The sequence below is a fragment of the Phyllobates terribilis genome, unplaced genomic scaffold, assembly GCF_046119375.1.
Source record: "Phyllobates terribilis strain yellow unplaced genomic scaffold, ASM4611937v1 Scaffold_80__1_contigs__length_6766528, whole genome shotgun sequence".
In the NCBI taxonomy this organism is placed as follows: domain Eukaryota; kingdom Metazoa; phylum Chordata; class Amphibia; order Anura; family Dendrobatidae; genus Phyllobates; species Phyllobates terribilis.
In genome coordinates, this window is record NW_027362840.1 from 2208239 (window position 1) to 2234372 (window position 26134).

Genomic DNA, 26134 nt, shown 5'->3' on the forward strand with positions numbered 1-26134 from the left:
CTATGCTGCATTATTTAATGACTTTGCTGAAGCATTTGAGGACTCTGCTGCATTATTAGAGGACTCTGCTGCATTATTTAAGGACTTGCTGCATTATTTAATGACTTTGTTGGATTTTTTAAGGACTCTGCTGCATTATTTAAGGAATTTGCTGCTATATTAAAGGACTCTGCTTCAGTATTTATGGACTCTGCTGCGGTATTTAAGGACTCTGCTGCATTATTTAAGGACTCTGCTGCATTATTTAAGGACTTTGCTGCATTATTTAAGGAATCTGCTGCATTATTTAAGGACTTTGTTGCATTATCTAAGGACTCTGTTGCATTATTGAAGGACTTTGCTGCAATATTTAAGGACTCTGCTTCTATATTTAAGGACTCTGCTGCATTATTTAAGGACTTTGTTGCATTATTTAAGGACTCTGCTGCATTATTTAAGGACTTTGCTGCATTATTTATGGACTCTGCTGCATTATTTAAGGACTTTGCTGCAATATTTAAGGACTCTGCTTCAGTATTTAAGGACTCTGCTGCATTATTTAAGGACTTTGTTGCATTATTTAAGGACTCTGCTGCATTATTTAAGGACTTTGCTGCATTATTTAAGGACTCTGCTGCATTATTTAAGGACTCTGCTGAAGCATTTGAGGACTCTGCTGCATTATTTAATCACTTTGCTGCGGTATTTAAGGACTCTGTTGCATTATTTAAGGACTTTGTTGCATTATTTAAGGACTCTGCTGCATTAGTTAAGGACTTTGCTGCATTATTTAAGGACTCTGCTGCATTATTTAACGACGTTGTTGCATTATTTAAGAACTGTGCTGCATTATTTAAGGACTTTGCTGCATTATTTAAGGACTATGCTGCATTATTTAATGACTTTGCTGAAGCATTTGAGGACTCTGCTGCATTATTAGAGGACTCTGCTGCATTATTTAATGACTTTGTTGGATTTTTTTAAGGACTCTGCTGCATTATTTAAAGAATTTGCTGCTATATTAAAGGACTCTGCTTCAGTATTTAAGGACTCTGCTGCAGTATTTAAGGACTCTGCTTCAGTATTTAAGGACTCTGCTGCATTATTTAAGGACGTTGTTGCATTATTTTAGGACTCTGCTGCATTATTTAAGGACTTTACTGCATTATTTAAGGACTCTGCTGCATTATTTAAGGACTTTCTTGCATTATTTAAGGACTCTGCTGCATTAGTTAAGGACTTTGCTGCATTATTTAAGGACTCTGCTGCATTATTTAACGACGTTGTTGCATTACTTAAGAACTGTGCTGCATTATTTAAGGACTTTGCTGCATTATTTAAGGACTATGCTGCATTATTTAATGACTTTGCTGAAGCATTTGAGGACTCTGCTGCATTATTAGAGGACTCTGCTGCATTATTTAAGGACTTGCTGCATTATTTAATGACTTTGTTGGATTTTTTTATGGACTCTGCTGCATTATTTAAGGAATTTGCTGCTATATTAAAGGACTCTGCTTCAGTATTTAAGGACTCTGCTGCGGTATTTAAGGACCCTGCTGCATTATTTTAGGACTCTGCTGCATTATTTAAGGACTTTGCTGCATTATTTAAGGAATCTGCTGCATTATTTAAGGACTTTGTTGCATTATCTAAGGACTCTGCTGCATTATTGAAGGACTTTGCTGCATTATTTAAGGACTCTGCTGCATTATTTAAGGACTTTGCTGCAATATTTAAGGACTCTGCTTCAGTATTTAAGGACTCTGCTTAAGCATTTGAGGACTCTGCTGCATTATTTAAGGACTTTGCTGCAATATTTAAGGACTCTGCTTCAGTATTTAAGGACTCTGCTGCATTATTTAAGGACTTTGTTGCATTATTTAAGGACTCTGCTGCATTATTTAAGGACTTTGCTGCATTATTTAAGGACTCTGCTGCATTTTTTAAGGACTCTGCTGAAGCATTTGAGGACTCTGCTGCATTATTTAAGCACTTTGCTGCGGTATTTAAGGACTCTGTTGCATTATTTAAGGACTTTGTTGTATTATTTAAGGACTCTGCTGCATTAGTTAAAGACTTTGCTGCATTATTTAAGGACTCTGCTGCATTATTTACCGACGTTGTTGCATTATTTAAGAACTGTGCTGCTTTATTTAAGGACTTTGCATTATTTAAGGACTATGCTGCATTATTTAATGACTTTGCTGAAGCATTTGAGGACTCTGCTGCATTATTAGAGGACTCTGCTGCATTATTTAATGACTTTGTTGGATTTTTTAAGGACTCTGCTGCATTATTTAAGGAATTTGCTGCTATATTAAAGGACTCTGCTTCAGTATTTAAGGACTCTGCTGCAGTATTTAAGGACTCTGCTGCATTATTTAAGGACTCTGCTGCATTATTTAAGGACTTTGCTGCATTATTTAAGGACTCTGCTGCATTATTTAAGGACTTTGTTGCATTATTTAAGGACTCTAATGCATTATTTAAGGACTTTGCTGCAATATTTAAGGACTCTGCTTCAGTATTTAAGGACTCTGCTGCATTATTTAAGGACGTTGTTGCATTATTTAAGGACTCTGCTGCATTATTTAAGGACTTTACTGCATTATTTAAGGACTCTGCTGCATTATTTAAGGACTTTCTTGCATTATTTAAGGACTCTGCTGCATTAGTTAAGGACTTTGCTGCATTATTTAAGGACTCTGCTGCATTATTTAACGACGTTGTTGCATTACTTAAGAACTGTGCTGCATTATTTAAGGACTTTGCTGCATTATTTAAGGACTATGCTGCATTATTTAATGACTTTGCTGAAGCATTTGAGGACTCTGCTGCATTATTAGAGGACTCTGCTGCATTATTTAAGGACTTGCTGCATTATTTAATGACTTTGTTGGATTTTTTTATGGACTCTGCTGCATTATTTAAGGAATTTGCTGCTATATTAAAGGACTCTGCTTCAGTATTTAAGGACTCTGCTGCGGTATTTAAGGACTCTGCTGCATTATTTAAGGACTCTGCTGCATTATTTAAGGACTTTGCTGCATTATTTAAGGAATCTGCTGCATTATTTAAGGACTTTGTTGCATTATCTAAGGACTCTGCTGCATTATTGAAGGACTTTGCTGCAATATTTAAGGACTCTGCTTCAGTATTTAAGGACTCTGCTGCATTATTTAAGGACTTTGTTGCATTATTTAAGGACTCTGCTGCATTAGATAAGGACTTTGCTGCATTATTTAAGGACTCTGCTGCATTATTTAAGGACTTTGCTGCAATATTTAAGGACTCTGCTTCAGTATTTAAGGACTCTGCTGCATTATTTAAGAACTTTGTTGCATTATTTAAGGACTCTGCTGCATTATTTAAGGACTTTGCTGCATTATTTAAGGACTCTGCTGCATTATTTAAGGACTCTGCTGAAGCATTTGAGGACTCTGCTGCATTATTTAAGCACTTTGCTGCGGTATTTAAGGACTCTGTTGCATTATTTAAGGACTCTGCTGCATTATTTAAGGACTTTGTTGCATTATTTAAGGACTCTGCTGCATTATTTAAGGACTTTGCTGCAATATTTAAGGACTCTGCTTCAGTATTTAAGGACTCTGCTGCATTATTTAAGGACTTTGCTGCATTATTTAAGGACTTTGTTGCATTATTTAAGTACTCTGCTGCATTATTTAAGGACTTTGTTGCATTATTTAAGGACTCTGCTGCATTATTTAAGGACTTTGTTGCATTATTTAATGACTCTGCTGCATTATTTAAGGACTTTGCAGCAATATTTAAGGACTCTGCTTCAGTATTTAAGGACTCTGCTGCATTATTTAAGGACTTTGTTGCATTATTTAAGGACTCTGCTGCATTATTTAAGGACTTTGCTGCATTATTTAAGGACAATGCTGCATTATTTAAGGACTCTGCTGAAGCATTTGAGGACTCTGCTGCATTATTTAAGCCCTTTGCTGCGGTATTTAAGGACTCTGTTGCATTATTTAAGGACTTTGTTGCATTATTTAAGGACTCTGCTGCATTAGTTAAGGACTTTGCTGCATTATTTAAGGACTCTGCTGCATTATTTAACGACGTTGTTGCATTATTTAAGAACTGTTCTGCATTATTTAAGGACTTTGCTGCATTATTTAAGGAATATGCTGCATTATTTAATGAATTTGCTGAAGCATTTGAGGACTCTGCTGCATTATTAGAGGACTCTGCTGCATTATTTAAGGACTTGCTGCATTATTTAATGACTTTGTTGGATTTTTTAAGGACTCTGCTGCATTATTTAAGGACATTGTTGCATTATTTAATGACACTGCTGCATTATTTAAGGACTTTGCAGCAATATTTATGGACTCTGCTTCAGTATTTAAGGACTCTGCTGCATTATTTAAGGACTTTGTTGCATTATTTAAGGACTCTGCTGCATTATTTAAGGACTTTGCTGCATTATTTAAGGACACTGCTGCATTATTTAAGGATTCTGCTGAAGCATTTGAGGACTCTGCTGCATTATTTAAGCACTTTGCGGCGGTATTTAAGGACTCTGTTGCATTATTTAAGGACTTTGTTGCATTATTTAAGGACTCTGCTGCATTAGTTAAGGACTTTGCTGCATTATTTAAGGACTCTGCTGCATTATTTAACGACGTTGTTGCATTATTTAAGAACTGTGCTGCATTATTTAAGGACTTTGCTGCATTATTTAAGGACTATGCTGCATTATTTAATGACTTTGCTGAAGCATTTGAGGACTCTGCTGCATTATTAGAGGACTCTGCTGCATTATTTAAGGACTTGCTGCATTATTTAATGACTTTGTTGGATTTCTTAAGGACTCTGCTGCATTATTTAAGGAATTTGCTGCTATATTAAAGGACTCTGCTTCAGTATTTAAGGACTCTGCTGCGGTATTTAAGGACCCTGCTGCATTATTTTAGGACTCTGCTGCATTATTTAAGGACTTTGCTGCATTATTTAAGGAATCTGCTGCATTATTTAAGGACTTTGTTGCACTATCTAAGGACTCTGCTGCATTATTGAAGGACTTTGCTGCATTATTTAAGGACTCTGGTGCATTATTTAAGGACTTTGCTGCAATATTTAAGGACTCTGCTTCAGTATTTAAGGACTCTGCTTAAGCATTTGAGGACTCTGCTGCATTATTTAAGGACTTTGCTGCAATATTTAAGGACTCTGCTTCAGTATTTAAGGACTCTGCTGCATTATTTAAGGACTTTGTTGCATTATTTAAGGACTCTGCTGCATTATTTAAGGACTTTGCTGCATTATTTAAGGACTCTGCTGCATTTTTTAAGGACTCTGCCGAAGCATTTGAGGACTCTGCTGCATTATTTAAGCACTTTGCTGCGGTATTTAAGGACTCTGTTGCATTATTTAAGGACTTTGTTGTATTATTTAAGGACTCTGCTGCATTAGTTAAGGACTTTGCTGCATTATTTAAGGACTCTGCTGCATTATTTACCGACGTTGTTGCATTATTTAAGAACTGTGCTGCTTTATTTAAGGACTTTGCATTATTTAAGGACTATGCTGCATTATTTAATGACTTTGCTGAAGCATTTGAGGACTCTGCTGCATTATTAGAGGACTCTGCTGCATTATTTAATGACTTTGTTGGATTTTTTAAGGACTCTGCTGCATTATTTAAGGAATTTGCTGCTATATTAAAGGACTCTGCTTCAGTATTTAAGGACTCTGCTGCAGTATTTAAGGACTCTGCTGCATTATTTAAGGACTCTGCTGCATTATTTAAGGACTTTGCTGCATTATTTAAGGACTCTGCTGCATTACTTAAGGACTTTGTTGCATTATTTAAGGACTCTAATGCATTATTTAAGGACTTTGCTGCAATATTTAAGGACTCTGCTTCAGTATTTAAGGACTCTGCTGCATTATTTAAGGACGTTGTTGCATTATTTTAGGACTCTGCTGCATTATTTAAGGACTTTACTGCATTATTTAAGGACTCTGCTGCATTATTTAAGGACTTTCTTGCATTATTTAAGGACTCTGCTGCATTAGTTAAGGACTTTGCTGCATTATTTAAGGACTCTGCTGCATTATTTAACGACGTTGTTGCATTACTTAAGAACTGTGCTGCATTATTTAAGGACTTTGCTGCATTATTTAAGGACTTTGTTGCATTATTTAAGGACTCTGCTGCATTATTTAAGGACTTTGCTGCATTATTTAAGGACACTGCTGCATTATTTAAGGATTCTGCTGAAGCATTTGAGGACTCTGCTGCATTATTTAAGCACTTTGCGGCGGTATTTAAGGACTCTGTTGCATTATTTAAGGACTTTGTTGCATTATTTAAGGACTCTGCTGCATTAGTTAAGGACTTTGCTGCATTATTTAAGGACTCTGCTGCATTATTTAACGACGTTGTTGCATTATTTAAGAACTGTGCTGCATTATTTAAGGACTTTGCTGCATTATTTAAGGACTATGCTGCATTATTTAATGACTTTGCTGAAGCATTTGAGGACTCTGCTGCATTATTAGAGGACTCTGCTGCATTATTTAAGGACTTGCTGCATTATTTAATGACTTTGTTGGATTTCTTAAGGACTCTGCTGCATTATTTAAGGAATTTGCTGCTATATTAAAGGACTCTGCTTCAGTATTTAAGGACTCTGCTGCGGTATTTAAGGACCCTGCTGCATTATTTTAGGACTCTGCTGCATTATTTAAGGACTTTGCTGCATTATTTAAGGAATCTGCTGCATTATTTAAGGACTTTGTTGCACTATCTAAGGACTCTGCTGCATTATTGAAGGACTTTGCTGCATTATTTAAGGACTCTGCTGCATTATTTAAGGACTTTGCTGCAATATTTAAGGACTCTGCTTCAGTATTTAAGGACTCTGCTTAAGCATTTGAGGACTCTGCTGCATTATTTAAGGACTTTGCTGCAATATTTAAGGACTCTGCTTCAGTATTTAAGGACTCTGCTGCATTATTTAAGGACTTTGTTGCATTATTTAAGGACTCTGCTGCATTATTTAAGGACTTTGCTGCATTATTTAAGGACTCTGCTGCATTTTTTAAGGACTCTGCCGAAGCATTTGAGGACTCTGCTGCATTATTTAAGCACTTTGCTTCAGTATTTAAGGACTCTGCTTCAGTATTTAAGGACTCTGCTGCATTATTTAAGGACTTTGTTGCATTATTTAAGGACTCTGCTGCATTATTTAAGGACTTTGCTGCATTATTTAAGGACTCTGCTGCATTTTTTAAGGACTCTGCCGAAGCATTTGAGGACTCTGCTGCATTATTTAAGCACTTTGCTGCGGTATTTAAGGACTCTGTTGCATTATTTAAGGACTTTGTTGTATTATTTAAGGACTCTGCTGCATTAGTTAAGGACTTTGCTGCATTATTTAAGGACTCTGCTGCATTATTTACCGACGTTGTTGCATTATTTAAGAACTGTGCTGCTTTATTTAAGGACTTTGCATTATTTAAGGACTATGCTGCATTATTTAATGACTTTGCTGAAGCATTTGAGGACTCTGCTGCATTATTAGAGGACTCTGCTGCATTATTTAATGACTTTGTTGGATTTTTTAAGGACTCTGCTGCATTATTTAAGGAATTTGCTGCTATATTAAAGGACTCTGCTTCAGTATTTAAGGACTCTGCTGCAGTATTTAAGGACTCTGCTGCATTATTTAAGGACTCTGCTGCATTATTTAAGGACTTTGCTGCATTATTTAAGGACTCTGCTGCATTACTTAAGGACTTTGTTGCATTATTTAAGGACTCTAATGCATTATTTAAGGACTTTGCTGCAATATTTAAGGACGTTGTTGCATTATTTAAGGACTCTGCTGCATTATTTAAGGACTTTACTGCATTATTTAAGGACTCTGCTGCATTATTTAAGGACTTTGTTGCATTATTTAAGGACTCTGCTGCATTAGTTAAGGACTTTGCTGCATTATTTAAGGACTCTGCTGCATTATTTAACGACGTTGTTGCATTATTTAAGAACTGTGCTGCATTATTTAAGGACTTTGCTCCATTATTTAAGGACTATGCTGCATTATTTAATGACTTTGCTGAAGCATTTGAGGACTCTGCTGCATTATTAGAGGACTCTGCTGCATTATTTAAGGACTTGCTGCATTATTTAATGACTTTGTTGGATTTTTTAAGGACTCTGCTGCATTATTTAAGGAATTTGCTGCTATATTAAAGGACTCTGCTTCAGTATTTATGGACTCTGCTGCGGTATTTAAGGACTCTGCTGCATTATTTAAGGACTCTGCTGCATTATTTAAGGACTTTGCTGCATTATTTAAGGAATCTGCTGCATTATTTAAGGACTTTGTTGCATTATCTAAGGACTCTGTTGCATTATTGAAGGACTTTGCTGCAATATTTAAGGACTCTGCTTCTATATTTAAGGACTCTGCTGCATTATTTAAGGACTTTGTTGCATTATTTAAGGACTCTGCTGCATTATTTAAGGACTTTGCTGCATTATTTATGGACTCTGCTGCATTATTTAAGGACTTTGCTGCAATATTTAAGGACTCTGCTTCAGTATTTAAGGACTCTGCTGCATTATTTAAGGACTTTGTTGCATTATTTAAGGACTCTGCTGCATTATTTAAGGACTTTGCTGCATTATTTAAGGACTCTGCTGCATTATTTAAGGACTCTGCTGAAGCATTTGAGGACTCTGCTGCATTATTTAATCACTTTGCTGCGGTATTTAAGGACTCTGTTGCATTATTTAAGGACTTTGTTGCATTATTTAAGGACTCTGCTGCATTAGTTAAGGACTTTGCTGCATTATTTAAGGACTCTGCTGCATTATTTAACGACGTTGTTGCATTATTTAAGAACTGTGCTGCATTATTTAAGGACTTTGCTGCATTATTTAAGGACTATGCTGCATTATTTAATGACTTTGCTGAAGCATTTGAGGACTCTGCTGCATTATTAGAGGACTCTGCTGCATTATTTAATGACTTTGTTGGATTTTTTTAAGGACTCTGCTGCATTATTTAAAGAATTTGCTGCTATATTAAAGGACTCTGCTTCAGTATTTAAGGACTCTGCTGCAGTATTTAAGGACTCTGCTTCAGTATTTAAGGACTCTGCTGCATTATTTAAGGACGTTGTTGCATTATTTTAGGACTCTGCTGCATTATTTAAGGACTTTACTGCATTATTTAAGGACTCTGCTGCATTATTTAAGGACTTTCTTGCATTATTTAAGGACTCTGCTGCATTAGTTAAGGACTTTGCTGCATTATTTAAGGACTCTGCTGCATTATTTAACGACGTTGTTGCATTACTTAAGAACTGTGCTGCATTATTTAAGGACTTTGCTGCATTATTTAAGGACTATGCTGCATTATTTAATGACTTTGCTGAAGCATTTGAGGACTCTGCTGCATTATTAGAGGACTCTGCTGCATTATTTAAGGACTTGCTGCATTATTTAATGACTTTGTTGGATTTTTTTATGGACTCTGCTGCATTATTTAAGGAATTTGCTGCTATATTAAAGGACTCTGCTTCAGTATTTAAGGACTCTGCTGCGGTATTTAAGGACCCTGCTGCATTATTTTAGGACTCTGCTGCATTATTTAAGGACTTTGCTGCATTATTTAAGGAATCTGCTGCATTATTTAAGGACTTTGTTGCATTATCTAAGGACTCTGCTGCATTATTGAAGGACTTTGCTGCATTATTTAAGGACTCTGCTGCATTATTTAAGGACTTTGCTGCAATATTTAAGGACTCTGCTTCAGTATTTAAGGACTCTGCTTAAGCATTTGAGGACTCTGCTGCATTATTTAAGGACTTTGCTGCAATATTTAAGGACTCTGCTTCAGTATTTAAGGACTCTGCTGCATTATTTAAGGACTTTGTTGCATTATTTAAGGACTCTGCTGCATTATTTAAGGACTTTGCTGCATTATTTAAGGACTCTGCTGCATTTTTTAAGGACTCTGCTGAAGCATTTGAGGACTCTGCTGCATTATTTAAGCACTTTGCTGCGGTATTTAAGGACTCTGTTGCATTATTTAAGGACTTTGTTGTATTATTTAAGGACTCTGCTGCATTAGTTAAAGACTTTGCTGCATTATTTAAGGACTCTGCTGCATTATTTACCGACGTTGTTGCATTATTTAAGAACTGTGCTGCTTTATTTAAGGACTTTGCATTATTTAAGGACTATGCTGCATTATTTAATGACTTTGCTGAAGCATTTGAGGACTCTGCTGCATTATTAGAGGACTCTGCTGCATTATTTAATGACTTTGTTGGATTTTTTAAGGACTCTGCTGCATTATTTAAGGAATTTGCTGCTATATTAAAGGACTCTGCTTCAGTATTTAAGGACTCTGCTGCAGTATTTAAGGACTCTGCTGCATTATTTAAGGACTCTGCTGCATTATTTAAGGACTTTGCTGCATTATTTAAGGACTCTGCTGCATTATTTAAGGACTTTGTTGCATTATTTAAGGACTCTAATGCATTATTTAAGGACTTTGCTGCAATATTTAAGGACTCTGCTTCAGTATTTAAGGACTCTGCTGCATTATTTAAGGACGTTGTTGCATTATTTAAGGACTCTGCTGCATTATTTAAGGACTTTACTGCATTATTTAAGGACTCTGCTGCATTATTTAAGGACTTTCTTGCATTATTTAAGGACTCTGCTGCATTAGTTAAGGACTTTGCTGCATTATTTAAGGACTCTGCTGCATTATTTAACGACGTTGTTGCATTACTTAAGAACTGTGCTGCATTATTTAAGGACTTTGCTGCATTATTTAAGGACTATGCTGCATTATTTAATGACTTTGCTGAAGCATTTGAGGACTCTGCTGCATTATTAGAGGACTCTGCTGCATTATTTAAGGACTTGCTGCATTATTTAATGACTTTGTTGGATTTTTTTATGGACTCTGCTGCATTATTTAAGGAATTTGCTGCTATATTAAAGGACTCTGCTTCAGTATTTAAGGACTCTGCTGCGGTATTTAAGGACTCTGCTGCATTATTTAAGGACTCTGCTGCATTATTTAAGGACTTTGCTGCATTATTTAAGGAATCTGCTGCATTATTTAAGGACTTTGTTGCATTATCTAAGGACTCTGCTGCATTATTGAAGGACTTTGCTGCAATATTTAAGGACTCTGCTTCAGTATTTAAGGACTCTGCTGCATTATTTAAGGACTTTGTTGCATTATTTAAGGACTCTGCTGCATTAGATAAGGACTTTGCTGCATTATTTAAGGACTCTGCTGCATTATTTAAGGACTTTGCTGCAATATTTAAGGACTCTGCTTCAGTATTTAAGGACTCTGCTGCATTATTTAAGAACTTTGTTGCATTATTTAAGGACTCTGCTGCATTATTTAAGGACTTTGCTGCATTATTTAAGGACTCTGCTGCATTATTTAAGGACTCTGCTGAAGCATTTGAGGACTCTGCTGCATTATTTAAGCACTTTGCTGCGGTATTTAAGGACTCTGTTGCATTATTTAAGGACTCTGCTGCATTATTTAAGGACTTTGTTGCATTATTTAAGGACTCTGCTGCATTATTTAAGGACTTTGCTGCAATATTTAAGGACTCTGCTTCAGTATTTAAGGACTCTGCTGCATTATTTAAGGACTTTGCTGCATTATTTAAGGACTTTGTTGCATTATTTAAGTACTCTGCTGCATTATTTAAGGACTTTGTTGCATTATTTAAGGACTCTGCTGCATTATTTAAGGACTTTGTTGCATTATTTAATGACTCTGCTGCATTATTTAAGGACTTTGCAGCAATATTTAAGGACTCTGCTTCAGTATTTAAGGACTCTGCTGCATTATTTAAGGACTTTGTTGCATTATTTAAGGACTCTGCTGCATTATTTAAGGACTTTGCTGCATTATTTAAGGACAATGCTGCATTATTTAAGGACTCTGCTGAAGCATTTGAGGACTCTGCTGCATTATTTAAGCCCTTTGCTGCGGTATTTAAGGACTCTGTTGCATTATTTAAGGACTTTGTTGCATTATTTAAGGACTCTGCTGCATTAGTTAAGGACTTTGCTGCATTATTTAAGGACTCTGCTGCATTATTTAACGACGTTGTTGCATTATTTAAGAACTGTTCTGCATTATTTAAGGACTTTGCTGCATTATTTAAGGAATATGCTGCATTATTTAATGAATTTGCTGAAGCATTTGAGGACTCTGCTGCATTATTAGAGGACTCTGCTGCATTATTTAAGGACTTGCTGCATTATTTAATGACTTTGTTGGATTTTTTAAGGACTCTGCTGCATTATTTAAGGACATTGTTGCATTATTTAATGACACTGCTGCATTATTTAAGGACTTTGCAGCAATATTTATGGACTCTGCTTCAGTATTTAAGGACTCTGCTGCATTATTTAAGGACTTTGTTGCATTATTTAAGGACTCTGCTGCATTATTTAAGGACTTTGCTGCATTATTTAAGGACACTGCTGCATTATTTAAGGATTCTGCTGAAGCATTTGAGGACTCTGCTGCATTATTTAAGCACTTTGCGGCGGTATTTAAGGACTCTGTTGCATTATTTAAGGACTTTGTTGCATTATTTAAGGACTCTGCTGCATTAGTTAAGGACTTTGCTGCATTATTTAAGGACTCTGCTGCATTATTTAACGACGTTGTTGCATTATTTAAGAACTGTGCTGCATTATTTAAGGACTTTGCTGCATTATTTAAGGACTATGCTGCATTATTTAATGACTTTGCTGAAGCATTTGAGGACTCTGCTGCATTATTAGAGGACTCTGCTGCATTATTTAAGGACTTGCTGCATTATTTAATGACTTTGTTGGATTTCTTAAGGACTCTGCTGCATTATTTAAGGAATTTGCTGCTATATTAAAGGACTCTGCTTCAGTATTTAAGGACTCTGCTGCGGTATTTAAGGACCCTGCTGCATTATTTTAGGACTCTGCTGCATTATTTAAGGACTTTGCTGCATTATTTAAGGAATCTGCTGCATTATTTAAGGACTTTGTTGCACTATCTAAGGACTCTGCTGCATTATTGAAGGACTTTGCTGCATTATTTAAGGACTCTGGTGCATTATTTAAGGACTTTGCTGCAATATTTAAGGACTCTGCTTCAGTATTTAAGGACTCTGCTTAAGCATTTGAGGACTCTGCTGCATTATTTAAGGACTTTGCTGCAATATTTAAGGACTCTGCTTCAGTATTTAAGGACTCTGCTGCATTATTTAAGGACTTTGTTGCATTATTTAAGGACTCTGCTGCATTATTTAAGGACTTTGCTGCATTATTTAAGGACTCTGCTGCATTTTTTAAGGACTCTGCCGAAGCATTTGAGGACTCTGCTGCATTATTTAAGCACTTTGCTGCGGTATTTAAGGACTCTGTTGCATTATTTAAGGACTTTGTTGTATTATTTAAGGACTCTGCTGCATTAGTTAAGGACTTTGCTGCATTATTTAAGGACTCTGCTGCATTATTTACCGACGTTGTTGCATTATTTAAGAACTGTGCTGCTTTATTTAAGGACTTTGCATTATTTAAGGACTATGCTGCATTATTTAATGACTTTGCTGAAGCATTTGAGGACTCTGCTGCATTATTAGAGGACTCTGCTGCATTATTTAATGACTTTGTTGGATTTTTTAAGGACTCTGCTGCATTATTTAAGGAATTTGCTGCTATATTAAAGGACTCTGCTTCAGTATTTAAGGACTCTGCTGCAGTATTTAAGGACTCTGCTGCATTATTTAAGGACTCTGCTGCATTATTTAAGGACTTTGCTGCATTATTTAAGGACTCTGCTGCATTACTTAAGGACTTTGTTGCATTATTTAAGGACTCTAATGCATTATTTAAGGACTTTGCTGCAATATTTAAGGACTCTGCTTCAGTATTTAAGGACTCTGCTGCATTATTTAAGGACGTTGTTGCATTATTTTAGGACTCTGCTGCATTATTTAAGGACTTTACTGCATTATTTAAGGACTCTGCTGCATTATTTAAGGACTTTCTTGCATTATTTAAGGACTCTGCTGCATTAGTTAAGGACTTTGCTGCATTATTTAAGGACTCTGCTGCATTATTTAACGACGTTGTTGCATTACTTAAGAACTGTGCTGCATTATTTAAGGACTTTGCTGCATTATTTAAGGACTTTGTTGCATTATTTAAGGACTCTGCTGCATTATTTAAGGACTTTGCTGCATTATTTAAGGACACTGCTGCATTATTTAAGGATTCTGCTGAAGCATTTGAGGACTCTGCTGCATTATTTAAGCACTTTGCGGCGGTATTTAAGGACTCTGTTGCATTATTTAAGGACTTTGTTGCATTATTTAAGGACTCTGCTGCATTAGTTAAGGACTTTGCTGCATTATTTAAGGACTCTGCTGCATTATTTAACGACGTTGTTGCATTATTTAAGAACTGTGCTGCATTATTTAAGGACTTTGCTGCATTATTTAAGGACTATGCTGCATTATTTAATGACTTTGCTGAAGCATTTGAGGACTCTGCTGCATTATTAGAGGACTCTGCTGCATTATTTAAGGACTTGCTGCATTATTTAATGACTTTGTTGGATTTCTTAAGGACTCTGCTGCATTATTTAAGGAATTTGCTGCTATATTAAAGGACTCTGCTTCAGTATTTAAGGACTCTGCTGCGGTATTTAAGGACCCTGCTGCATTATTTTAGGACTCTGCTGCATTATTTAAGGACTTTGCTGCATTATTTAAGGAATCTGCTGCATTATTTAAGGACTTTGTTGCACTATCTAAGGACTCTGCTGCATTATTGAAGGACTTTGCTGCATTATTTAAGGACTCTGCTGCATTATTTAAGGACTTTGCTGCAATATTTAAGGACTCTGCTTCAGTATTTAAGGACTCTGCTTAAGCATTTGAGGACTCTGCTGCATTATTTAAGGACTTTGCTGCAATATTTAAGGACTCTGCTTCAGTATTTAAGGACTCTGCTGCATTATTTAAGGACTTTGTTGCATTATTTAAGGACTCTGCTGCATTATTTAAGGACTTTGCTGCATTATTTAAGGACTCTGCTGCATTTTTTAAGGACTCTGCCGAAGCATTTGAGGACTCTGCTGCATTATTTAAGCACTTTGCTGCGGTATTTAAGGACTCTGTTGCATTATTTAAGGACTTTGTTGTATTATTTAATTACTCTGCTGCATTAGTTAAGCACTTTGTTGCATTATTTAAGGACTCTGCTGCATTATTTACCGACGTTGTTGCATTATTTAAGAACTGTGCTGCTTTATTTAAGGACTTTGCATTATTTAAGGACTATGCTGCATTATTTAATGACTTTGCTGAAGCATTTGAGGACTCTGCTGCATTATTAGAGGACTCTGCTGCATTATTTAATGACTTTGTTGGATTTTTTAAGGACTCTGCTGCATTATTTAAGGAATTTGCTGCTATATTAAAGGACTCTGCTTCAGTATTTAAGGACTCTGCTGCAGTATTTAAGGACTCTGCTGCATTATTTAAGGACTCTGCTGCATTATTTAAGGACTTTGCTGCATTATTTAAGGACTCTGCTGCATTACTTAAGGACTTTGTTGCATTATTTAAGGACTCTAATGCATTATTTAAGGACTTTGCTGCAATATTTAAGGACTCTGCTTCAGTATTTAAGGACTCTGCTGCATTATTTAAGGACGTTGTTGCATTATTTTAGGACTCTGCTGCATTATTTAAGGACTTTACTGCATTATTTAAGGACTCTGCTGCATTATTTAAGGACTTTCTTGCATTATTTAAGGACTCTGCTGCATTAGTTAAGGACTTTGCTGCATTATTTAAGGACTCTGCTGCATTATTTAACGACGTTGTTGCATTACTTAAGAACTGTGCTGCATTATTTAAGGACTTTGCTGCATTATTTAAGGACTATGCTGCATTATTTAATGACTTTGCTGAAGCATTTGAGGACTCTGCTGCATTATTAGAGGACTCTGCTGCATTATTTAAGGACTTGCTGCATTATTTAATGACTTTGTTGGATTTTTTTATGGACTCTGCTGCATTATTTAAGGAATTTGCTGCTATATTAAAGGACTCTGCTTCAGTATTTAAGGACTCTGCTGCGGTATTTAAGGACCCTGCTGCATTATTTTAGGACTCTGCTGCATTATTTAAGGACTTTGCTGCATTATTTAAGGAATCTGCTGCATTATTTAAGGACTTTGTTGCATTATCTAAGGACTCTGCTGCATTATTGAAGGACTTTGCTGCATTATTTAAGGACTCTGCTGCATTATTTAAGGACTTTGCTGCAATATTTAAGGACTCTGCTTCAGTATTTAAGGACTCTGCTTAAGCATTTGAGGACTCTGCTGCATTATTTAAGGACTTTGCTGCAATATTTAAGGACTCTGCTTCAGTATTTAAGGACTCTGCTGCATTATTTAAGGACTTTGTTGCATTATTTAAGGACTCTGCTGCATTATTTAAGGACTTTGCTGCATTATTTAAGGACTCTGCTGCATTTTTTAAGGACTCTGCTGAAGCATTTGAGGACTCTGCTGCATTATTTAAGCACTTTGCTGCGGTATTTAAGGACTATGTTGCATTATTTAAGGACTTTGTTGTATTATTTAAGGACTCTGCTGCATTAGTTAAAGACTTTGCTGCATTATTTAAGGACTCTGCTGCATTATTTACCGACGTTGTTGCATTATTTAAGAACTGTGCTGCTTTATTTAAGGACTTTGCATTATTTAAGGACTATGCTGCATTATTTAATGACTTTGCTGAAGCATTTGAGGACTCTGCTGCATTATTAGAGGACTCTGCTGCATTATTTAATGACTTTGTTGGATTTTTTAAGGACTCTGCTGCATTATTTAAGGAATTTGCTGCTATATTAAAGGACTCTGCTTCAGTATTTAAGGACTCTGCTGCAGTATTTAAGGACTCTGCTGCATTATTTAAGGACTCTGCTGCATTATTTAAGGACTTTGCTGCATTATTTAAGGACTCTGCTGCATTATTTAAGGACTTTGTTGCATTATTTAAGGACTCTAATGCATTATTTAAGGACTTTGCTGCAATATTTAAGGACTCTGCTTCAGTATTTAAGGACTCTGCTGCATTATTTAAGGACGTTGTTGCATTATTTAAGGACTCTGCTGCATTATTTAAGGACTTTACTGCATTATTTAAGGACTCTGCTGCATTATTTAAGGACTTTCTTGCATTATTTAAGGACTCTGCTGCATTAGTTAAGGACTTTGCTGCATTATTTAAGGACTCTGCTGCATTATTTAAAGACGTTGTTGCATTACTTAAGAACTGTGCTGCATTATTTAAGGACTTTGCTGCATTATTTAAGGACTATGCTGCATTATTTAATGACTTTGCTGAAGCATTTGAGGACTCTGCTGCATTATTAGAGGACTCTGCTGCATTATTTAAGGACTTGCTGCATTATTTAATGACTTTGTTGGATTTTTTTATGGACTCTGCTGCATTATTTAAGGAATTTGCTGCTATATTAAAGGACTCTGCTTCAGTATTTAAGGACTCTGCTGCGGTATTTAAGGACTCTGCTGCATTATTTAAGGACTCTGCTGCATTATTTAAGGACTTTGCTGCATTATTTAAGGAATCTGCTGCATTATTTAAGGACTTTGTTGCATTATCTAAGGACTCTGCTGCATTATTGAAGGACTTTGCTGCAATATTTAAGGACTCTGCTTCAGTATTTAAGGACTCTGCTGCATTATTTAAGGACTTTGTTGCATTATTTAAGGACTCTGCTGCATTAGATAAGGACTTTGCTGCATTATTTAAGGACTCTGCTGCATTATTTAAGGACTTTGCTGCAATATTTAAGGACTCTGCTTCAGTATTTAAGGACTCTGCTGCATTATTTAAGAACTTTGTTGCATTATTTAAGGACTCTGCTGCATTATTTAAGGACTTTGCTGCATTATTTAAGGACTCTGCTGCATTATTTAAGGACTCTGCTGAAGCATTTGAGGACTCTGCTGCATTATTTAAGCACTTTGCTGCGGTATTTAAGGACTCTGTTGCATTATTTAAGGACTCTGCTGCATTATTTAAGGACTTTGTTGCATTATTTAAGGACTCTGCTGCATTATTTAAGGACTTTGCTGCAATATTTAAGGACTCTGCTTCAGTATTTAAGGACTCTGCTGCATTATTTAAGGACTTTGCTGCATTATTTAAGGACTTTGTTGCATTATTTAAGTACTCTGCTGCATTATTTAAGGACTTTGTTGCATTATTTAAGGACTCTGCTGCATTATTTAAGGACTTTGTTGCATTATTTAATGACTCTGCTGCATTATTTAAGGACTTTGCAGCAATATTTAAGGACTCTGCTTCAGTATTTAAGGACTCTGCTGCATTATTTAAGGACTTTGTTGCATTATTTAAGGACTCTGCTGCATTATTTAAGGACTTTGCTGCATTATTTAAGGACAATGCTGCATTATTTAAGGACTCTGCTGAAGCATTTGAGGACTCTGCTGCATTATTTAAGCCCTTTGCTGCGGTATTTAAGGACTCTGTTGCATTATTTAAGGACTTTGTTGCATTATTTAAGGACTCTGCTGCATTAGTTAAGGACTTTGCTGCATTATTTAAGGACTCTGCTGCATTATTTAACGACGTTGTTGCATTATTTAAGAACTGTTCTGCATTATTTAAGGACTTTGCTGCATTATTTAAGGAATATGCTGCATTATTTAATGAATTTGCTGAAGCATTTGAGGACTCTGCTGCATTATTAGAGGACTCTGCTGCATTATTTAAGGACTTGCTGCATTATTTAATGACTTTGTTGGATTTTTTAAGGACTCTGCTGCATTATTTAAGGACATTGTTGCATTATTTAATGACACTGCTGCATTATTTAAGGACTTTGCAGCAATATTTATGGACTCTGCTTCAGTATTTAAGGACTCTGCTGCATTATTTAAGGACTTTGTTGCATTATTTAAGGACTCTGCTGCATTATTTAAGGACTTTGCTGCATTATTTAAGGACACTGCTGCATTATTTAAGGATTCTGCTGAAGCATTTGAGGACTCTGCTGCATTATTTAAGCACTTTGCGGCGGTATTTAAGGACTCTGTTGCATTATTTAAGGACTTTGTTGCATTATTTAAGGACTCTGCTGCATTAGTTAAGGACTTTGCTGCATTATTTAAGGACTCTGCTGCATTATTTAACGACGTTGTTGCATTATTTAAGAACTGTGCTGCATTATTTAAGGACTTTGCTGCATTATTTAAGGACTATGCTGCATTATTTAATGACTTTGCTGAAGCATTTGAGGACTCTGCTGCATTATTAGAGGACTCTGCTGCATTATTTAAGGACTTGCTGCATTATTTAATGACTTTGTTGGATTTCTTAAGGACTCTGCTGCATTATTTAAGGAATTTGCTGCTATATTAAAGGACTCTGCTTCAGTATTTAAGGACTCTGCTGCGGTATTTAAGGACCCTGCTGCATTATTTTAGGACTCTGCTGCATTATTTAAGGACTTTGCTGCATTATTTAAGGAATCTGCTGCATTATTTAAGGACTTTGTTGCACTATCTAAGGACTCTGCTGCATTATTGAAGGACTTTGCTGCATTATTTAAGGACTCTGGTGCATTATTTAAGGACTTTGCTGCAATATTTAAGGACTCTGCTTCAGTATTTAAGGACTCTGCTTAAGCATTTGAGGACTCTGCTGCATTATTTAAGGACTTTGCTGCAATATTTAAGGACTCTGCTTCAGTATTTAAGGACTCTGCTGCATTATTTAAGGACTTTGTTGCATTATTTAAGGACTCTGCTGCATTATTTAAGGACTTTGCTGCATTATTTAAGGACTCTGCTGCATTTTTTAAGGACTCTGCCGAAGCATTTGAGGACTCTGCTGCATTATTTAAGCACTTTGCTGCGGTATTTAAGGACTCTGTTGCATTATTTAAGGACTTTGTTGTATTATTTAAGGACTCTGCTGCATTAGTTAAGGACTTTGCTGCATTATTTAAGGACTCTGCTGCATTATTTACCGACGTTGTTGCATTATTTAAGAACTGTGCTGCTTTATTTAAGGACTTTGCATTATTTAAGGACTATGCTGCATTATTTAATGACTTTGCTGAAGCATTTGAGGACTCTGCTGCATTATTAGAGGACTCTGCTGCATTATTTAATGACTTTGTTGGATTTTTTAAGGACTCTGCTGCATTATTTAAGGAATTTGCTGCTATATTAAAGGACTCTGCTTCAGTATTTAAGGACTCTGCTGCAGTATTTAAGGACTCTGCTGCATTATTTAAGGACTCTGCTGCATTATTTAAGGACTTTGCTGCATTATTTAAGGACTCTGCTGCATTACTTAAGGACTTTGTTGCATTATTTAAGGACTCTAATGCATTATTTAAGGACTTTGCTGCAATATTTAAGGACTCTGCTTCAGTATTTAAGGACTCTGCTGCATTATTTAAGGACGTTGTTGCATTATTTTAGGACTCTGCTGCATTATTTAAGGACTTTACTGCATTATTTAAGGACTCTGCTGCATTATTTAAGGACTTTCTTGCATTATTTAAGGACTCTGCTGCATTAGTTAAGGACTTTGCTGCATTATTTAAGGACTCTGCTGCATTATTTAACGACGTTGTTGCATTACTTAAGAACTGTGCTGCATTATTTAAGGACTTTGCTGCATTATTTAAGGACTTTGTTGCATTATTTAAGGACTCTGCTGCATTATTTAAGGACTTTGCTGCATTATTTAAGGACACTGCTGCATTATTTAAGGATTCTGCTGAAGCATTTGAGGACTCTGCTGCATTATTTAAGCACTTTGCGGCGGTATTTAAGGACTCTGTTGCATTATTTAAGGACTTTGTTGCATTATTTAAGGACTCTGCTGCATTAGTTAAGGACTTTGCTGCATTATTTAAGGACTCTGCTGCATTATTTAACGACGTTGTTGCATTATTTAAGAACTGTGCTGCATTATTTAAGGACTTTGCTGCATTATTTAAGGACTATGCTGCATTATTTAATGACTTTGCTGAAGCATTTGAGGACTCTGCTGCATTATTAGAGGACTCTGCTGCATTATTTAAGGACTTGCTGCATTATTTAATGACTTTGTTGGATTTCTTAAGGACTCTGCTGCATTATTTAAGGAATTTGCTGCTATATTAAAGGACTCTGCTTCAGTATTTAAGGACTCTGCTGCGGTATTTAAGGACCCTGCTGCATTATTTTAGGACTCTGCTGCATTATTTAAGGACTTTGCTGCATTATTTAAGGAATCTGCTGCATTATTTAAGGACTTTGTTGCACTATCTAAGGACTCTGCTGCATTATTGAAGGACTTTGCTGCATTATTTAAGGACTCTGCTGCATTATTTAAGGACTTTGCTGCAATATTTAAGGACTCTGCTTCAGTATTTAAGGACTCTGCTTAAGCATTTGAGGACTCTGCTGCATTATTTAAGGACTTTGCTGCAATATTTAAGGACTCTGCTTCAGTATTTAAGGACTCTGCTGCATTATTTAAGGACTTTGTTGCATTATTTAAGGACTCTGCTGCATTATTTAAGGACTTTGCTGCATTATTTAAGGACTCTGCTGCATTTTTTAAGGACTCTGCCGAAGCATTTGAGGACTCTGCTGCATTATTTAAGCACTTTGCTGCGGTATTTAAGGACTCTGTTGCATTATTTAAGGACTTTGTTGTATTATTTAATTACTCTGCTGCATTAGTTAAGCACTTTGTTGCATTATTTAAGGACTCTGCTGCATTATTTACCGACGTTGTTGCATTATTTAAGAACTGTGCTGCTTTATTTAAGGACTTTGCATTATTTAAGGACTATGCTGCATTATTTAATGACTTTGCTGAAGCATTTGAGGACTCTGCTGCATTATTAGAGGACTCTGCTGCATTATTTAATGACTTTGTTGGATTTTTTAAGGACTCTGCTGCATTATTTAAGGAATTTGCTGCTATATTAAAGGACTCTGCTTCAGTATTTAAGGACTCTGCTGCAGTATTTAAGGACTCTGCTGCATTATTTAAGGACTCTGCTGCATTATTTAAGGACTTTGCTGCATTATTTAAGGACTCTGCTGCATTACTTAAGGACTTTGTTGCATTATTTAAGGACTCTAATGCATTATTTAAGGACTTTGCTGCAATATTTAAGGACTCTGCTTCAGTATTTAAGGACTCTGCTGCATTATTTAAGGACGTTGTTGCATTATTTTAGGACTCTGCTGCATTATTTAAGGACTTTACTGCATTATTTAAGGACTCTGCTGCATTATTTAAGGACTTTCTTGCATTATTTAAGGACTCTGCTGCATTAGTTAAGGACTTTGCTGCATTATTTAAGGACTCTGCTGCATTATTTAACGACGTTGTTGCATTACTTAAGAACTGTGCTGCATTATTTAAGGACTTTGCTGCATTATTTAAGGACTATGCTGCATTATTTAATGACTTTGCTGAAGCATTTGAGGACTCTGCTGCATTATTAGAGGACTCTGCTGCATTATTTAAGGACTTGCTGCATTATTTAATGACTTTGTTGGATTTTTTTATGGACTCTGCTGCATTATTTAAGGAATTTGCTGCTATATTAAAGGACTCTGCTTCAGTATTTAAGGACTCTGCTGCGGTATTTAAGGACCCTGCTGCATTATTTTAGGACTCTGCTGCATTATTTAAGGACTTTGCTGCATTATTTAAGGAATCTGCTGCATTATTTAAGGACTTTGTTGCATTATCTAAGGACTCTGCTGCATTATTGAAGGACTTTGCTGCATTATTTAAGGACTCTGCTGCATTATTTAAGGACTTTGCTGCAATATTTAAGGACTCTGCTTCAGTATTTAAGGACTCTGCTTAAGCATTTGAGGACTCTGCTGCATTATTTAAGGACTTTGCTGCAATATTTAAGGACTCTGCTTCAGTATTTAAGGACTCTGCTGCATTATTTAAGGACTTTGTTGCATTATTTAAGGACTCTGCTGCATTATTTAAGGACTTTGCTGCATTATTTAAGGACTCTGCTGCATTTTTTAAGGACTCTGCTGAAGCATTTGAGGACTCTGCTGCATTATTTAAGCACTTTGCTGCGGTATTTAAGGACTATGTTGCATTATTTAAGGACTTTGTTGTATTATTTAAGGACTCTGCTGCATTAGTTAAAGACTTTGCTGCATTATTTAAGGACTCTGCTGCATTATTTACCGACGTTGTTGCATTATTTAAGAACTGTGCTGCTTTATTTAAGGACTTTGCATTATTTAAGGACTATGCTGCATTATTTAATGACTTTGCTGAAGCATTTGAGGACTCTGCTGCATTATTAGAGGACTCTGCTGCATTATTTAATGACTTTGTTGGATTTTTTAAGGACTCTGCTGCATTATTTAAGGAATTTGCTGCTATATTAAAGGACTCTGCTTCAGTATTTAAGGACTCTGCTGCAGTATTTAAGGACTCTGCTGCATTATTTAAGGACTCTGCTGCATTATTTAAGGACTTTGCTGCATTATTTAAGGACTCTGCTGCATTATTTAAGGACTTTGTTGCATTATTTAAGGACTCTAATGCATTATTTAAGGACTTTGCTGCAATATTTAAGGACTCTGCTTCAGTATTTAAGGACTCTGCTGCATTATTTAAGGACGTTGTTGCATTATTTAAGGACTCTGCTGCATTATTTAAGGACTTTACTGCATTATTTAAGGACTCTGCTGCATTATTTAAGGACTTTCTTGCATTATTTAAGGACTCTGCTGCATTAGTTAAGGACTTTGCTGCATTATTTAAGGACTCTGCTGCATTATTTAAAGACGTTGTTGCATTACTTAAGAACTGTGCTGCATTATTTAAGGACTTTGCTGCATTATTTAAGGACTATGCTGCATTATTTAATGACTTTGCTGAAGCATTTGAGGACTCTGCTGCATTATTAGAGGACTCTGCTGCATTATTTAAGGACTTGCTGCATTATTTAATGACTTTGTTGGATTTTTTTATGGACTCTGCTGCATTATTTAAGGAATTTGCTGCTATATTAAAGGACTCTGCTTCAGTATTTAAGGACTCTGCTGCGGTATTTAAGGACTCTGCTGCATTATTTAAGGACTCTGCTGCATTATTTAAGGACTTTGCTGCATTATTTAAGGAATCTGCTGCATTATTTAAGGACTTTGTTGCATTATCTAAGGACTCTGCTGCATTATTGAAGGACTTTGCTGCAATATTTAAGGACTCTGCTTCAGTATTTAAGGACTCTGCTGCATTATTTAAGGACTTTGTTGCATTATTTAAGGACTCTGCTGCATTAGATAAGGACTTTGCTGCATTATTTAAGGACTCTGCTGCATTATTTAAGGACTTTGCTGCAATATTTAAGGACTCTGCTTCAGTATTTAAGGACTCTGCTGCATTATTTAAGAACTTTGTTGCATTATTTAAGGACTCTGCTGCATTATTTAAGGACTTTGCTGCATTATTTAAGGACTCTGCTGCATTATTTAAGGACTCTGCTGAAGCATTTGAGGACTCTGCTGCATTATTTAAGCACTTTGCTGCGGTATTTAAGGACTCTGTTGCATTATTTAAGGACTCTGCTGCATTATTTAAGGACTTTGTTGCATTATTTAAGGACTCTGCTGCATTATTTAAGGACTTTGCTGCAATATTTAAGGACTCTGCTTCAGTATTTAAGGACTCTGCTGCATTATTTAAGGACTTTGCTGCATTATTTAAGGACTTTGTTGCATTATTTAAGTACTCTGCTGCATTATTTAAGGACTTTGTTGCATTATTTAAGGACTCTGCTGCATTATTTAAGGACTTTGTTGCATTATTTAATGACTCTGCTGCATTATTTAAGGACTTTGCAGCAATATTTAAGGACTCTGCTTCAGTATTTAAGGACTCTGCTGCATTATTTAAGGACTTTGTTGCATTATTTAAGGACTCTGCTGCATTATTTAAGGACTTTGCTGCATTATTTAAGGACAATGCTGCATTATTTAAGGACTCTGCTGAAGCATTTGAGGACTCTGCTGCATTATTTAAGCCCTTTGCTGCGGTATTTAAGGACTCTGTTGCATTATTTAAGGACTTTGTTGCATTATTTAAGGACTCTGCTGCATTAGTTAAGGACTTTGCTGCATTATTTAAGGACTCTGCTGCATTATTTAACGACGTTGTTGCATTATTTAAGAACTGTTCTGCATTATTTAAGGACTTTGCTGCATTATTTAAGGAATATGCTGCATTATTTAATGAATTTGCTGAAGCATTTGAGGACTCTGCTGCATTATTAGAGGACTCTGCTGCATTATTTAAGGACTTGCTGCATTATTTAATGACTTTGTTGGATTTTTTAAGGACTCTGCTGCATTATTTAAGGACATTGTTGCATTATTTAATGACACTGCTGCATTATTTAAGGACTTTGCAGCAATATTTATGGACTCTGCTTCAGTATTTAAGGACTCTGCTGCATTATTTAAGGACTTTGTTGCATTATTTAAGGACTCTGCTGCATTATTTAAGGACTTTGCTGCATTATTTAAGGACACTGCTGCATTATTTAAGGATTCTGCTGAAGCATTTGAGGACTCTGCTGCATTATTTAAGCACTTTGCGGCGGTATTTAAGGACTCTGTTGCATTATTTAAGGACTTTGTTGCATTATTTAAGGACTCTGCTGCATTAGTTAAGGACTTTGCTGCATTATTTAAGGACTCTGCTGCATTATTTAACGACGTTGTTGCATTATATAAGAACTGTGCTGCATTATTTAAGGACTTTGCTGCATTATTTAAGGACTATGCTGCATTATTTAATGACTTTGCTGAAGCATTTGAGGACTCTGCTGCATTATTAGAGGACTCTGCTGCATTATTTAAGGACTTGCTGCATTATTTAATGACTTTGTTGGATTTCTTAAGGACTCTGCTGCATTATTTAAGGAATTTGCTGCTATATTAAAGGACTCTGCTTCAGTATTTAAGGACTCTGCTGCGGTATTTAAGGACCCTGCTGC